At 40.0% G+C, this 15,128-nt stretch overlaps 1 long non-coding RNA gene across 1 annotated transcript in view; it reads left to right on the top strand.

The window, feature by feature from the left end:
• Nucleotides 1-521: 521 nt before the first annotated feature.
• The window catches only part of LOC133270722 (uncharacterized), a 48,920-nt gene continuing 34,313 nt past the window's right edge, over nt 522-15,128 (top strand). Inside the window, exon 1 of the long non-coding RNA XR_009743883.1 lies at nt 522-646. This is a non-coding gene — a long non-coding RNA (uncharacterized LOC133270722). The remainder of the gene's footprint in view (nt 647-15,128) is intronic.

Below are 15,128 nucleotides of genomic sequence, written 5' to 3'. Positions count from 1 at the left end.
AAATCTGTGTACTGCACTATGCTTTATATCCTAAATAGGCTGTTAATACCCTCTTGCAGCCCTTCTCTTTTATAATGGGCTGTAACTGCAAAATCTAAATTGTCATGAGCAGCAGCCAGAAGGTAATACCATAAAATTAGTTAATTTTAACATAAAGATGCCAAATCACTGCTGCACACATTTGAAAAATACTTTCTTTTAAGCACTTGAGTGTTTGCAGATAAGAAGAATGTTCCACAGAGATCCACCATATTTTCCAAGTGTTTTCAAATGTCTGGTGTCTCGAAAACACAAGGAATGAGAAGATGGTCAGCTTACAGGGCTGGGAACCTTTAAGACAGAAATCCAGCTTTGAAAGAAGCCCAGAGAGTGAAAAATTATTTCAATGAATCTTTTCTCTAAATGTTGCTGCATGAGCAGCTGTATACAATGGGAAAATCATAACAATCCCTGCAGATCATGGTGTTCAGCTGCACCTACTCACAGGGCTATCACACGGACTGTGTTGCAGCTGAGAGGCTTTGCACACAGGCGGTGGTGAGAGGTTGTGTGGTCTTTACTGGGACGTGTGCCCAAAGTCAGCATGCCACTGCATGAGCAGGGGATGTGCCTAACACAGCAGTGGATGCCTGCTGACGCAGAGGTGGTGAGTGTTTTATCCCTGAGCTCTTGCACATCTTTGTGGGCAGTAGGCTACAAGCAGTCACTGTGCAAGTGGATGAGGGCTCTTGTTCATGTAATGTGAAGGATAGTTTGCTAAGCTATCCTAGCTGAAATAAGGTGGAGGGTTACTAAAACCTCTTAATCCATCTGTAAGATCATCTCCTTCAAACTAGAAATTCCTGGTTCTGCTTGCTTGGGGGAGCTGAGATACTAGCCAGTGCTTTCAAAAGATGTAGTAGAGTGATCTGCAGAGGATGAAGATCCAGTGCCAAACTCCTGTTGACTTCAGCAGGGTGAAATTTCTACTGTAACTTTAATGAGAGCACAGATACATGCACGACCCACAGAGCAAAGCAGCATGCTTCCTCTGCTCTTGTGCTGGGGAAATAATAATTTACTTCCTCTTTTATTATGACTGGAAGATTTTCAAAGTCTTTTCAAGGGATGGTGTAACTGCAGACATTGGGTGGGGGAAAATGAGAAAGGGGCAAATGTGAGCAATTTACTGCAGCTCAGTGTAAACTTCTGTAGGGTATACAGAAGGCTAAGAAGGGAGGACAGATGTTGAGGCTGATGCTTTGCCGCTGCTCTATACGTGGGCAATCAGGCATCTCGTTTGACTCTCTTTTTCTCTCCCCACCTTATGCCTCAGCCCCAGGCAGCAGAATTTCAAAGCTCAAGTGTGTGTGGATTCAACATGTCTCAGAAATGGTTTCTGCCCACCTATGGTCACATAGGAAAACTGTTTTTTCTAGAGTAGGTTTAGGATGTTTGTGATACAGAATTTAAACACTGCCTGTCCTGAATGCAAGCTTGCATTTAATTGTGTCACTTAGGGACAACCGGGGCAGGTCTGGGAAGTGCTTCAGGCTCAAATTTTGTTATGGCAGGTCAACAGTGCTGTAGTATCAGCACATCAGTCCTACAGCCTAGTAAAGAGAAATGTGAAAGGAATCATGGAGTTGAAGGGGGTCCATCTTCCTTCCATCTCTGTAGCCTCTTCCCAATGGAGATCTGGTCCATTAGCCCAGTGCTGTAACACTGCACACTCAGTAGCTATGTCCTTGCTCAAAATGCAAACAAATTCTGGTGCTTACTTTACAGCAGTATGTCTCTTATCTTCCATGTGCTTGCTGCTGCAGAGCTGTGCTGTTTGCATGTCAAATCACCCCCTCACTTCTGCTCAGAAGAACAAACGAGAGAAAAAAAAGAATTTTATTCAGCCAAGATAAGCTCAGGAGAGGTCCAGAGCAAAGAGTCTGATTTCAGACTGACCCAGGCAGTGGGGAGGTTCAGATCAAGATCTCAGCCAGAGCTCTGTAAATCAGGCTTGGCTTTTTAGCTTGTTTCCAATCCACAACAGGAGCCGGTTGGGTTTGGCTTTGTGCCCTGTCTCTGTGAGCTCAGACTATGCCTGGCACCTTGAGCAACAATGGAAAAAAGACTGCTTTTCTTGGCATAAACAAATCCTTTTGGAAATGTTTTCAGGCATTTCAAACTGTTTGGAAGTATCCCATTTCAATCTGTAGATTCTCTTTGTTATTCTCCTACATGCACCTGTCAGGCATTATGCCTAATAGGTACCATTTCTTTTTAAATTCCTTTGGAAGTAAAATCCTTAGAACGACTGGTTTTGTTTCCTTTGATTTGTGTAGTTGCCACTCATTGACTCTTGTCAGACTTTCAAAATCTGGCTGCTATACTTGCTAGAGCAAATGAAGACTAGGGCATGGTGTAGCATGTATATCGTTATAGTTAATGAAATGATTTCACACCAGTGGTGCTTTACTAACAAACACTACTAATTCATTGAGTGGATTAGTTTCTATAACTGTTCGCCAACTTTCTTAGCAAGCTTGTACTCAGAAACTTTTAACATAAGACTCTTTCTCTCCCTCCTCTGGAGACATCTATCTTGTATGCATTATGAAATGGGCACGGCCTATTAAGGTATTCTTCCCTGCTTGGATATGACAGATACTCTCAAAGGAACTAAACTCATTTCTGCACAATGTGCTGGAGACTTGAAGAAGTAAACTATAATTTATCTTCCCTGAATAGCACTTCTCAGTTCAGTGCCTAAGCTGGATCACCTTCCTGTGAACTTTGCCAACGGATGTTTATTTGCTAAGGCAAAGCCATATGGGTTTATTTTTGTAATATGCAAATAATTTTACAGATAATGTTGAAAACAAACATGTTATCACTGATTTCCTATAAATTAGGTATTGCCATTGAAAAAAAAAACTGACTAGTTACACAGATTCTTTCGCATTCTTGCATATTGACTTTTAATTATGCACTGTTTAATAAAACAAATATCAATGTCTTTCCCATCAAATGATAGGTAAAGTATACAGTCTCTATCATGGCTGATTTTCTTAGCTCATCCTCTAGATTTTGTGAGGTGAATGAAAATGCAGAATCTCAGATTTGTTGAAAAGAAAAAGAAACAAAGGAAGCCTCTAACATTCAGTAACATTCCTACTTAAAAGAATACTTTGTGGAAGATGGGTTATATATTTGGTTGGCACTGATTTAGCTGGCATGGGCAATTGGACGGTTTAAACTTGGTCTGTTTATCACAACAAGATTTTTTCAAGGTGCCATTATGCTTCATATCCTCCTGTAGGAATCTTGGTTTGTAGGCTGAGGATTTGGCTTAGGATAGGAAGTATTCACCTGTCTTGTATGATCAAAGAAATAAAAATCCCTAGGTGTTAAGCATCAGTTCTTCTGGTAGGATTAGGATGCTAGTGTTCATAGAAGTGTACTAACCCTCAATGCTAGTAGGTAAAAGGGCAAAGAAGTGTGATTCCTTTGGGCTTCTTCAGTAGCACATATTTGTTTAAACAGCTTCCCCTGTTGGTCAGATTATCACTTAAGCAAAGTCCTGGTACTGTCACTCAGGGAAGAGCCTTCGTCCCTAGAGATGAGCAAGCACTGAAAACAAGACCTGTTCACTGTCCCAACTGTCAGCTTCCCAAGTGTGAGCAGGCTGGTGTTTGCTGAATACCAACCCCAGCATCCCTCTGAATAATATAAGCTTTCTGCTCTGAAGCTCAAAGCTGTGAGACGATCCTGCAGCTCAGTGCTTCCTCTGCATGTTTCCTTACCTAGTCCTGACTTTAGCTGCTTCCCTTGTGCTACAGAGAGATATTCCCCCTTTGCAAAACAAGAGGGAGAAGTCACAAATACAAAGAAGTTAGTTTAGGAAGGTATGTTAGAAAACTAATAACTTCTGGTTGCCCTTCTGCATGTGGCAGTATTCTGGTTTTGTGGTTTCTAGCCTGCTTTTGCTCATCCTAAGATTCCTCTTGAGCCCACCGTTTCCCTGTAGCAACAATGGTAATTCCTCAACCTATGTCTAACATGTAGCTTAAAAGCACAAATAAAATTAAGCTATTATGAGAATGTTATTCACATACAAAACTATGGACTGAACTACTTTCCATGTGTTTTATTTGCTAATTAATCTGGAAGCTTCCCAGAGTTTATTTTAAAGGGTCCAGTTTATAGACATGTGCACCCAGCAGAGTACTCTGTGCCAAGACATATGTTTAGAATATATGGATGGGATTGCTTTATGTTCATATAAAGCATAAATGTTGTGTTCTCCAGGTTGCAGTGTGGTGCTGTACTAAAATCCTGCCAACAGAATGAACAATAGTTATTAGTACTTAAACTTTTTTTGTTACAGTATAAAAAATACTTCTTTAGTCTCTGCTCACCTCTGCGTGACATGAGGGGGGAGGCTCAGGAGTCCTAAAACACTTCCATTTGCTGTTACATGAAACACACTGACTATTTTCCATTGCTTTCACTGCCAAGCAAGCTGGTGGTAATTAATTCTTTGAAAAACAACCTTTTTTTTTTTCAAGTGGCAGAGCTGTTCCTTTAACAACTCTTTCTGTTAGAAAGTCATGGGCACTTAGAACCATAATGGAAAGATTTCCCAAACCTCCCTTTGTGAGAGAAGTTTGACTTTTAGACATAGTGGGTGGGTATCCATACCCTCCAATTTTAAGGGGAGTTTGACTTGTTGCTTTCCTTTAGATTCCTTCTGTAGGTGATGCTGACTTCCTCAGATATGATTCAGATCAAGAATAGACTAAGCCACCGTTTGGCTTAGTCTATTTGCATTTTTTTCTAGGACTGTAGAAGGTACATGGTATTACTGTCGTTATACCACAGAGACCTCAGATAGACAATGCTGAGCTGAGCTGGCAGGAAAGCAGGATCCATTGTGTGTCCAACGAAAATTTATCCCATTCCTTGATTGGGTCAGAGACAGAACTACACTAAGCGAGGAGTAGGAACTGCCTTCTTGTTTCACTGATCACCAAGAAAAACATAACTTTAAACCCATTTGTAGACAGATGTGCAGTTTCCAGTGAATTAGAAAGTGTTAACTCTATCTGTGAATCCTGGCATCAGGAAAGTACCTGTATGCAGTGTGCACATATTTTAAAGGATAAAGTTGGAGCAGTAGAGGTTCCATTGAAATCAAATCCTCACCTTCTGGAGTTGCAGTTTGCTCAGTAATAAAAGGGGCATGCAGATAGTTTATTAAGACAATCAGTTGGCTGTTGCCAATTGCATGTTAATTTACTATTAATAGTTGTTATTCAATAACTCCAGGACAAACGCAAGAAGAAATGGTGCTCTAGATGCATAGGTGTAAATGGTTCAATGTCATTCTTGGCTGGATGAGTTAATACTCACTGCTGTAGTCTCTAGTACCATGGAGAACATCTGTTCAGTGGTCAAACTGAGATGTGTGTATGTCATGAGATATTCTGCTGCATGCCTCTAAGAGATGCATAAACCACAGAAAGCTGAGGATTAGCCAGATATGTAGCAACGTATCTTTGCTCTAGCACTAGTGTATGCATTTGGGCTATGAATTCCAAGTTCAGCCCTTACAGCCAGCAAACCTAGACAGGTGCAGGACATATATCAGCAAGATCAGCTGTCTTAGGGCTAATGAAGGAACGTTCCAAGAACCGGGACTTCCATCCCTAATAGTTTCTTTGATGATGTTGAACTTGTACAACACAGGTGCATTAAAGCATTTAGAAGCTGGATTCCCTGTGGTTTGAACTGTGCTTTTCTAAAAGTGGCAGCTTATGCGTGCTTCCACGTACAACAGAAAACAATGGAAATATCTTAAGAAGTGGTCTCAAGAGGCTGAATCATAGCTCCAGCAGAGATATATACCACTTTTCCTTATTGACCTTTAATATAGCTTCCCTGGCACTCTGCAATCAATGTAATCTTTTCACTATCATCATAATGGCCATTATCCTGAAGACAACAGATAGAAGTGGAAGTGGTACTAAATTAGAAAAATAGCTGAAGGATTTCTTTGTTTTCTTTATGGATTTCTTATGAGTTTTTTTCCCTTATTTTCCATCTTTTTTCTTCCCTGAAGTCAAAAATATTTTTACGCTGAAGCAAGCAGTTGGCCCCATTAATATTACACACTTTCTTCTGTTTTACTATGTTGCAACAGTATGGTATTATTTAGGGGAAAATACAAATGCATAATAAACAGATCTATACAATCATTACTGAACTAAAATAGCATTTAGGAAAGTATTTCCATTGTGAAAAATAGCCCTGTTAAGACTCGCTGGCTATTTGTAATGTTGCAATGTAACTCAGATAAATTGGAGCCCAGGAGTGTGACATTTCAAAAGCTTGAAAATACACTACATTTTTTCTGATACCCCATTTTTGTAATTCTGCTAGCTATTTTGCAGTAGCGTGAAGCAATTCCTCTATGCTCAGGCAGTTCAATTAGAGTGTTGTAGATGTTGTCAGAAAGACTCAACCCTAGGTGCCCCTGAGCAATGGTTGTGATTACACAAAGTACCCTGTGCCCCTTCTCCTAGTAATTGACATTTCTGGTCAGTTGTGTGCGATGCTATTAACTAACTATTAAAGTAATGACTCATTTGTCTTGTAAACTTTGTATAGTAAACCCTCCCATTTGGAGTTAGACATGCATTTTTTAGTAAACAGGGGTTAATAGGTGAAGACTTCTGCAGGGACAAAGGCTCTTTTTTCATTAAGTGTTTCTACTGACCTAAGCAAAAGTTCACCAGATTCTGGAGGATGATATAGGGCAGCCTAGTAATGCTACCTGCTTATCTGTCATTATTCATAATACAGATCAAGAGTTCAGGAGCTATCAGTAATCCTTAGTGAATTGAGGCTGTGGAGTAAGAAGGAGAGAAGAAGATCGGGCACTGACATGGCTGACCTTTGGTTAAGTAAGAATCCCAGTTACCTAAAGGCTGGTCAAGCAGCACTGCACTTGGAAGGGCAGAATTCAAAAGCATTTGAGAATTCAGGTGTGCAGACAAAAGCTTAATAAAACACACAAACACACCAAGATTCACCAAAGTTTGTCTTTCAGCCCTCACTGGGTTAGGCAATTTTACAGACTCTGTGGGTGACTATAATCATAGTCATAATCATAACCCCCCTTAGAGGGGGTTATTTGGCACAGTGGGAGTGGAGCAGCGTATTGGGGTAGCTGGGGCTGCAGCCTCTTCATCTGCCCACTGTGTGGCTGGGGCATTACTTGGGACTAGATTCAGTTTGGTGCCCTGAGCTTTCCCATCATTTGTGTGGTTCATCACTTCAAAGTCTGAAGTCCTGGCAGAGGCTGGAGCATATTTGACATCTGTGGTTCTGTGTGAACCAGGCCATGGTGCCCCAACTGTGCATGAGTCAGGGATTCACTACTGTTCTGCATTAGACATAGTCCATTGCACCATTAAGTATCTGAATGTATGGATTCCCTGGATAGGAGACATAGCAACCATGGAGGTTTAAGAATCCAGTTCACTATCAGTGCAGGAGTGTTGACCACATCATATTTCAGACTGTAAGCAACAGGCTTCTGCTCTGATCCCACAAACCATCCATGGGTTCAGTGGATACAGCTTTTGGAGCAGCCAACCTTTGGCCTGAATGCTAAGATTGCAGGCCCTTATCCTCAATGCTACCCCAGTTGCCTAAATAATTGCAATCTTCACAGCTTTTCCATCTTTCCTTCACTGACTTCGTGCAAAAGAAAGATGATTTGTGCCCATTTAGGAGAAGTGGATTTACTTCCTGCTTCTGCTGCAGTTTTCAGACAATGGCCTTGATTTTCTTGCTCTGAAATGGGACAATGTTTTCTGATCTATCTACGTAGTTAACTTTGTAAGGAAAAGAACATTTTACTACTGTGTGTGCATCTGATGCTCAGCACAACAGGCTACTGATTTTGCACAAACTGTTTTATTAACCCCCAAAGTCTTCTGAAGCCAAGAAATGGTAAATACTTTTTGAAGGTGAGCTATGACAAGCCTGTTCCCGTTAGTTTTCTGATTTTCTACTAGAAGTTTGCACTGGCTCCTATGAAAAATGGTTACTGGTGGTAAATGTCTAAAGTCCTCTTGATAACAGGCAACAGTATATTTTTGCAATATGGAAATTGATTCACTAGTATGATGATCAGGCTTCATAGCAGTTCAAGTTAGAAATCCAGTTCCTAGTGATAAATAGCAGTTGGGCACAGTCTGGTTTTAAAGCCTTTAAAAATCTCTGCATGTGACTTAACATCAGGGTATGAGACAGCATGACTGAATGCAGATTTGGTATTTTAACCCAGAGGCTTAAATGTCATAATGCAGCATCATATGATGCTATTGCTTAAGAGACATTTGAAAGCTTGGAGATGACAATATAAAATAAAATTATAGAGTATGCTTTTGACAGTTTCAGTTTCAGGAATCAGAAGACGTTCTAATTCTTTGAACTACAGTTCTGACATTTCATTTTGGATCACTTAATCTCCTATTAAGTATCTGTCTTATCCTATTTTTCTCATAGGTATTCACCCAAATGACATCAGAATCATTGTCTAAATCAAATCAAACACTAATACTGAGTTGAGAATTTGTTCCTACGTATACTTTAGCAGGTGCTGCCCAGACAATCTGGTATAAAGAAAAGACTAAACAAATGCCATAATCACAGTTTCTGCTTTCTAGCTATCTCAACTTTCATTTGACCTTGAGTTTTGCCTCAGAGGAAAATATTACCATTTTCTGTTGACAAAAGCACAGCCATGAAGTCTGGGGGGAAAAAAGCAACATTGACAGATATATTGAATTAGAATTATAAAACAAGCGCACAACAGTTCCTAAAATTGCTGTTGGCATATGTTAAATATCTAGTGTGCCACTCGAAAATCTATTATCATAGGCTTCTGCTAAAAAGAGCAGTTATTGTTATCATCATTGTGCCTGCAGCCTGTTAAACAATCATGAGATGAGAAGCTTGCAGATATTTTCTAGTGCGCATGAAGGGTTAAATGAGATTTTACCCACTAAATTCAGTTCAAAACAGAACAATTTGCCAGATCTGGAATATATTCCAATTCAACTTCTAAGGATGTTGCCACTTAGTCTCTCCACTGTGGTTCAAGATCAATTTGGGATCTGTATCTAAATCCCTGTCTAATGGGAGCTGTAACAAATGGTCACAGAATATACAGACATTATCCTCCATCAGAGATAAAAGCCAACCACACCACCAAACAAACAAATAAACAACCTGCAACAGAGTTCCTCCAACAAAGTTATTCAGAGGATAATAGTACTACAGAGAGCAGTTATTCTTTATTGTTGTTATAATCATTGTGTCTGCAGCCTGTCAAATACTGACAGGCGCCTCTTTACCTTAGTAAAAGGGAAACAAAATGATCAGATTGCAAAACTCGTAGACTTTGATATCTGATCATGTCTAGACAGCCTGTGTCCCTGCCTCTTAAAGACAGTCATCAAGTGCTTTGCATCAATAATTTGATAAGTTGCTGTTTTCAAGATGTCACCTCCTTGGGTCCCAAGTGTCTGCCTCTTCTGTACTCACTGTTTTTAGGTAATAATGAATGCTCGCTTCTGTTTAGTTTTAATAACCACACAGATAAAGCAGCTTCAATATGTGAAATAAACTGCTTCACAAATTAATCAAGTGCAGAACAAAGCTGATTTAAGTGTATGACAGCCAATAAAGTTGTTTGTGATGCATTATGCAATCTCTCCCCTTTTCTGCTCTAGGCTAAATACTATCACTGGCTGTAGAGATGGAGAAAAATTAGAAATCAAGTTCTCTGGGAGTTTTTACTAAAGTGTAAAACTGGATTTTATACATTAGATACAATCATTTAATAGAAGTCCTAAAATTTCAGAGGATTATTTAAGAGACTACATGCTTTGGAGAACTGAAGGAGCTGAAAATGGATCTATAGATGCTTTGGATATGTTAGATGCCTTGCAGGCAGTCGTGCAAATTTCTCATACTAACAAATGCAATTAAAGTCTGTCTTTGAGTAGAACTGAACTGTTTGTGGCTGAACTGTAATGAACTTCCCTTAGCTCAGCAGCGCACTTGTTGGGCTTTTAAATTGTGTGGTTGTAGGAAATAGCTGAGTTATATGCAACAGTTTTTCATCAGCCCATCAGTGCAGGAGGAACTGACCAGAGCTATCATTCATTTCTCTTTGTTTTTTATACTGGATATGAATAAAAATAGCTGTAATATTAACTTTTCCTCTTGGTTCTGATTACTCTCAGATTACATTTAACTCTATCTTGTGTCTGTTCAACAAGTCTATGTCCCTGAAGTATTTATGAAAATAACACAGGGTACAAAACTGACAAATTAAAGCTGATAGATATGCACAGAAAGTGATGGTTCTGAATATAGCACATTGTAGTTATGAAGACCTCAGTATAGAAATGATCTCCAGAGTAAAATCTATATGAGATAGATAGAAGTTGCTACACAGAATATTAGCTTATTGCACTCCATAGATTTGAAACCATCTTTCTTGGATGGCAGTGGAAAACTTCAATATACTTACATGAATTATAAATGATGTCTGATTCTCTTGTTGAATTAGGTACTGTATGTTTTTCTAACATAGGCCCTTTAGCCTTTAAAAAGCTGCATATTGTATGTGCAAAGGTGAAAGATCTGCCTTTGGATACGTTTACTGTTGTCAATGCTGTTGTGTAAATTGTGTACCCTGCTGTAAATATTTTTGTTTTAATTGGGAGAGCCAGAGATATTCCCTTAATGTTGGAATGAAGTCATGGCTTTTAAACAATTAGTTTAGAGATGGAATTGATTTGGAAGAAATAATGCCTGTGAAGATGAAGTATATGAGACCAGAATTGATTCAAGGCGACAATTCCTAAATACTTCAGACATTTTGGTGCCTTGAAATGAATATCTTTTCTGTCAGTTCAGAAATAGAATAGCATACAACAAGGCAGATCACTTTGCTTTTTGGATTCTCAGCAGTGATATCATTTATATTATGTTAGACATCTTAGTTTTGTTTTTATTTCAAAACAATACATACACCCTGGAAGTGCCTGTTGCTAGCCTGAGACATTAACCTTTTGCCATAGTTACAGTAATGTGCTCAGTACATGAATAGCTGGATAAAATTCACAAGGCTATGTGACACAAGGTGCTAGACAAAAAGGTCTTTCAGATCCTATGGTGCTATGAACGTACTGCTTCTTCTTGGCAAAAGAAGCAGTCAGGATTCCAGTTAATTCATCAAAACAACAGCATTTAAATGTGGCGTTCACTTCCTAAGAGCTGGATTCCACTGACTTTTCTTGTACTGATTAGAGCCTTCACAGCACTGTGTGAATGAAGTCATGTTGGTATAGCAAGGTGTGTGGGTCCTCACTCTGCTGCAGACCTGTGCCCAGGCCTGAAGACCTGTGCCCAGGCACCAGATTCTGCCATGCCCATCCGCAGAGTGGCAGAGAACCTGACTTAAACACTGAAGTGTTGCAACTAGACAGAAATGTACAAGCAGCTTCTTATTAAGATCAAACCTGAAGATTTTGGCACTGCCTAGATCTCATCACGATATTAGTTGAGTGAAGTGGCTGCTTGTGGTGCTGTATCTGTACTTCCTAGAAAGCACTGCCCTCAATAAGAACAGCACAAGACTGAGCAATAGAACTGATAGACAGGACATTAGCCAGACTAACCTAGCAAAGGTCAGTCAAGGATAAAGAAAGCCTGGCAGACTACTTGGTGTAAGAATTACTTTATGCAAAAAGGACTTAATGGGAAATAGAATGCCTTTGCTGAAAGAACAAGCTGATAAGGATGCAGTGAAAATAGTGATTATGTGTGCCAAGAACAGAAGGTGGTCTAGACTGGAGCATGCCAATGGGAATGAGCTTTACTATGTTCAGACCCATGCCAATGTGGGAAGGCTGCACACAGACTCCAGCAAATCTGAAGGATGTTTACCTGGTTAAAAAATGTGTATTCTCAGAACTGGGCTGCTCTAAAACCCAGTCTGGTTCCAACCCTGTCAAAACTAAATCTGAATCACAAATCAAACACATTTCCTGTCTGATGGCACAACACAGGTCATTTTCACAGATCAAAACATAACGCTTGCCCTCAAGCAAGTGTGTGAAGAGGCCGTCATAGAGTCTGGTCAGTTCAGTGGCAGCCTGGGGTAGTGTTGACTGCACATGGAAGACATCCAGGGGTTACCCGTGCAAGGGATTCACAGAGGGCCTGAATGAAAGGGAACAGACGTTCAAGAGACCTGTGATCATTTAAAAGAAACATGAGTTTCAAAAGGGTACCTAAGATTGGCACTGTGCCTATACAAACTAAAAAGGAGTCAAATAAGGAGAAAACTGCCTGTAACATCACCTTATCTAAGCTCTGGCAGAGCACTTTTACATCACAGATCTCAAAGCATCTTAGAAATGAAGATAATTAACATTATTTGTGTTGCATAGCCTGGGAAACCCAAGCAAAGAGGAAATGCTGTTTACCTATTCTTACTCAAAGCAGAGTCTAAAGCTGGAAAAGATGATTTCCCTAATTCAATCCATGCCTGCTGTCATGTGACCCTGTCCTGGGTTCAGCAGTAGCAGTCATTTTTCTCCTTCTTAGTAGCTGGTGCAGTGCTGTGGCTTTGACTTTCGGCCTGGGAACAGCACTGATAACACCGATGTTTTTAGTTGCTGCTCAGTAATATTTACTCTGACCAAGGACTTTTTGAGGCTCATGCTCTGCAGGGAGGAGGGGAAGCTGGGAGGAAGCAGAGAGAGGACACCTGACCCAAACTGACCAAAGAGGTATTCCATACCACAGCACGTCATGCCCAGGATGTAGAACTGGGGGCAGTTACCCGGAAGGACTAGGTCACTGCTCGGTCAGGCTGGGTATCAGTCGGCAGGTGATGAGCGATTGTATTCTCTTCCCTTGTTATTTCCCTTATCATTATTATTATTGGTGGTAGCAGCAGTGATTTGTGTTATACCTTAGTTACTGAACTGTTCTTATCTCAACCTGTGGGAGTTACATTCTTTCAATTCTCCTCCCCATCCCTCCTGGGGAGGGGGGGGAAGGAGGGGAGGGAAGTGAGAGTGCAGCTGCGTGGCTAGGCTTAAACCACGACAGACCCTTAAGTCACAGATGAATGAACTGTAAAATACAGGAGAACAAGTTGATGAATGTTTAAGTCATATTTAAAATGTTGAATTTATATTTTTTGCACCTTGATCTCTCTTCTTGCTGTATCCACCTGCCTTTCATTTTCTGCTGCCTGTTTTTCTGTGTTTTTTTTTCATAGTCATGATGCACTTTAGCTCTGCTAATATTTTTAAGAAAGTTGTTCAACCCTTGTTCTGCATTCTTTTGATGATTCTGTGCCAAAATCAATTATAAATATCAGAAGATGATGAGGTTTTAAAATACAAATTATAAGACAAGTTCCTTGTTGAAGCAGGCTGATTAAAATAAAGTAACCAGAACAATGTCTATTTATTCTAGGAAAGATTTCAGCTTTTTGATTAGTACTAGTGCCACTATCATTTTCAGACTGCAGTTCTGCAAATTCAAAGTCTTCATGTAGATTTCATGTCTTTTTTACAATGTAAGACACCCAGTGCTGTTATTTCTTAGTGGCAGAGCAGCCTGTTGAGTAATCCTGCACCCTTAAAGGGAACTGATAGGAACTGATGGACTGTTGCAAATGAAGACACAGAAGAAATGTTTTTACAGAAGAGAAAACATGGAGTGTAATGTAAATATAGTGTCAGAAACTATTACCACTTATTTTAGTGAAGGGACAATGATCCATCCTGTCACATGGCATGCTACTGATATGTATAGCTGACATAAAGGTGTGCACACAGACCACCCTGAACATTGCACAGAGGGGTAGACGCCATTTGTAGTTCAGCACTCTTTAATTACGGATTGTAGCTTCATTAAAGTAGCTCATCTGGGTTTCTTTTTCTTCAGCCCTTTTGCCCATGGAGAATGGTGCAGGTGGGAAAATTACACTCTTGTTTCAGCCTGCATCTGTCAGGTTGGGGCAAAACTATTTTAGTAAGCAAAAATTCTCCCTGAAAGCTGAAAAATATTAAGTTGAAATCACATTTTTGCTTAGAAAATGCGTTCTGCTCATTCAACCAGTTAGAACATCTGATGAGTTTGACAGCACAAATCCTTGTTATGCACGCAGGTAGGTGAGTCAGTCCTGCTCCATGCTCCTGACAAATACACTGAAGGGGCTCTCTGAACTGAGACCTATAGCTGGATTTGCACTGCAGCATAATAGAGTACATGGGGCTGGAGTAAGGGACAAACAGCAAATGTGTGACCACAGACTTTGGCAGCAGCAGCCACTCCTCTTAGTGTACTAAAGGAAGAAATGGAATTAAAGCTTTTGGCACTTAGGAATGCAGAAATACTTGGCTGTATCTCCTGAGTGGGTAAGAGGCTAACTGTAAGAAGGAATGACAGAAGGCCCCGACACTTGGGGTAAGCAAGAACATCTGAGTTCTTTGGAGCTGATTTCACTTAAAGCACCTTTGATATTTAAAGTATGTGATCATACTTCAGTCAAATTAGAAACAGATAGCTCTCTTCTTTTTTTTTTGGTCTTTATTCACTTCCAGACTTCTCAGACAATATAAGAAGAGTCAAGAGATGACATAATAAATCTTGTCAGGGTCATGTGTTTGTGCAGTGTTAAATACTAGTGAAGTCAATACTTGATCATAACATTTAAAGCAGCAATTTGTGATTCAACAAAATTCACCTTTTCAAAAATGAAAAGGGGACTGATTGCCTGTGGGTTTATGAAGGACTTACTGAAACTTCAGAAAAGGTTGCTAGGTTGAAATTTGTCTCTGCTGATAGTAAGTTGATTTTGGTTCAGTATGATGAAGCTACACATCAGGGTTCAGCAATTCTTTAGCCTCTTGGCAACTGAGCAAAGACATTTGCTATTCTGTACTTTTGCTGGCTGAGGGGACACATGTGTAATCCTCACCTTACTAGGGCTCTGGAGCAGGCCTGTTTGTTCTGCCTGGTTGGAAGGCTGCTTGTGCAATAGT

This window comes from Pezoporus flaviventris, unplaced genomic scaffold (genome assembly GCF_033815535.1).
Source record: "Pezoporus flaviventris isolate CSIRO_AGI_PZ_B2104156 unplaced genomic scaffold, CSIRO_AGI_Pfla_v1 ptg000021l, whole genome shotgun sequence".
In the NCBI taxonomy this organism is placed as follows: Eukaryota; Metazoa; Chordata; class Aves; order Psittaciformes; family Psittacidae; genus Pezoporus; species Pezoporus flaviventris.
This window is presented reverse-complemented; position numbering and strand designations above follow the sequence as displayed.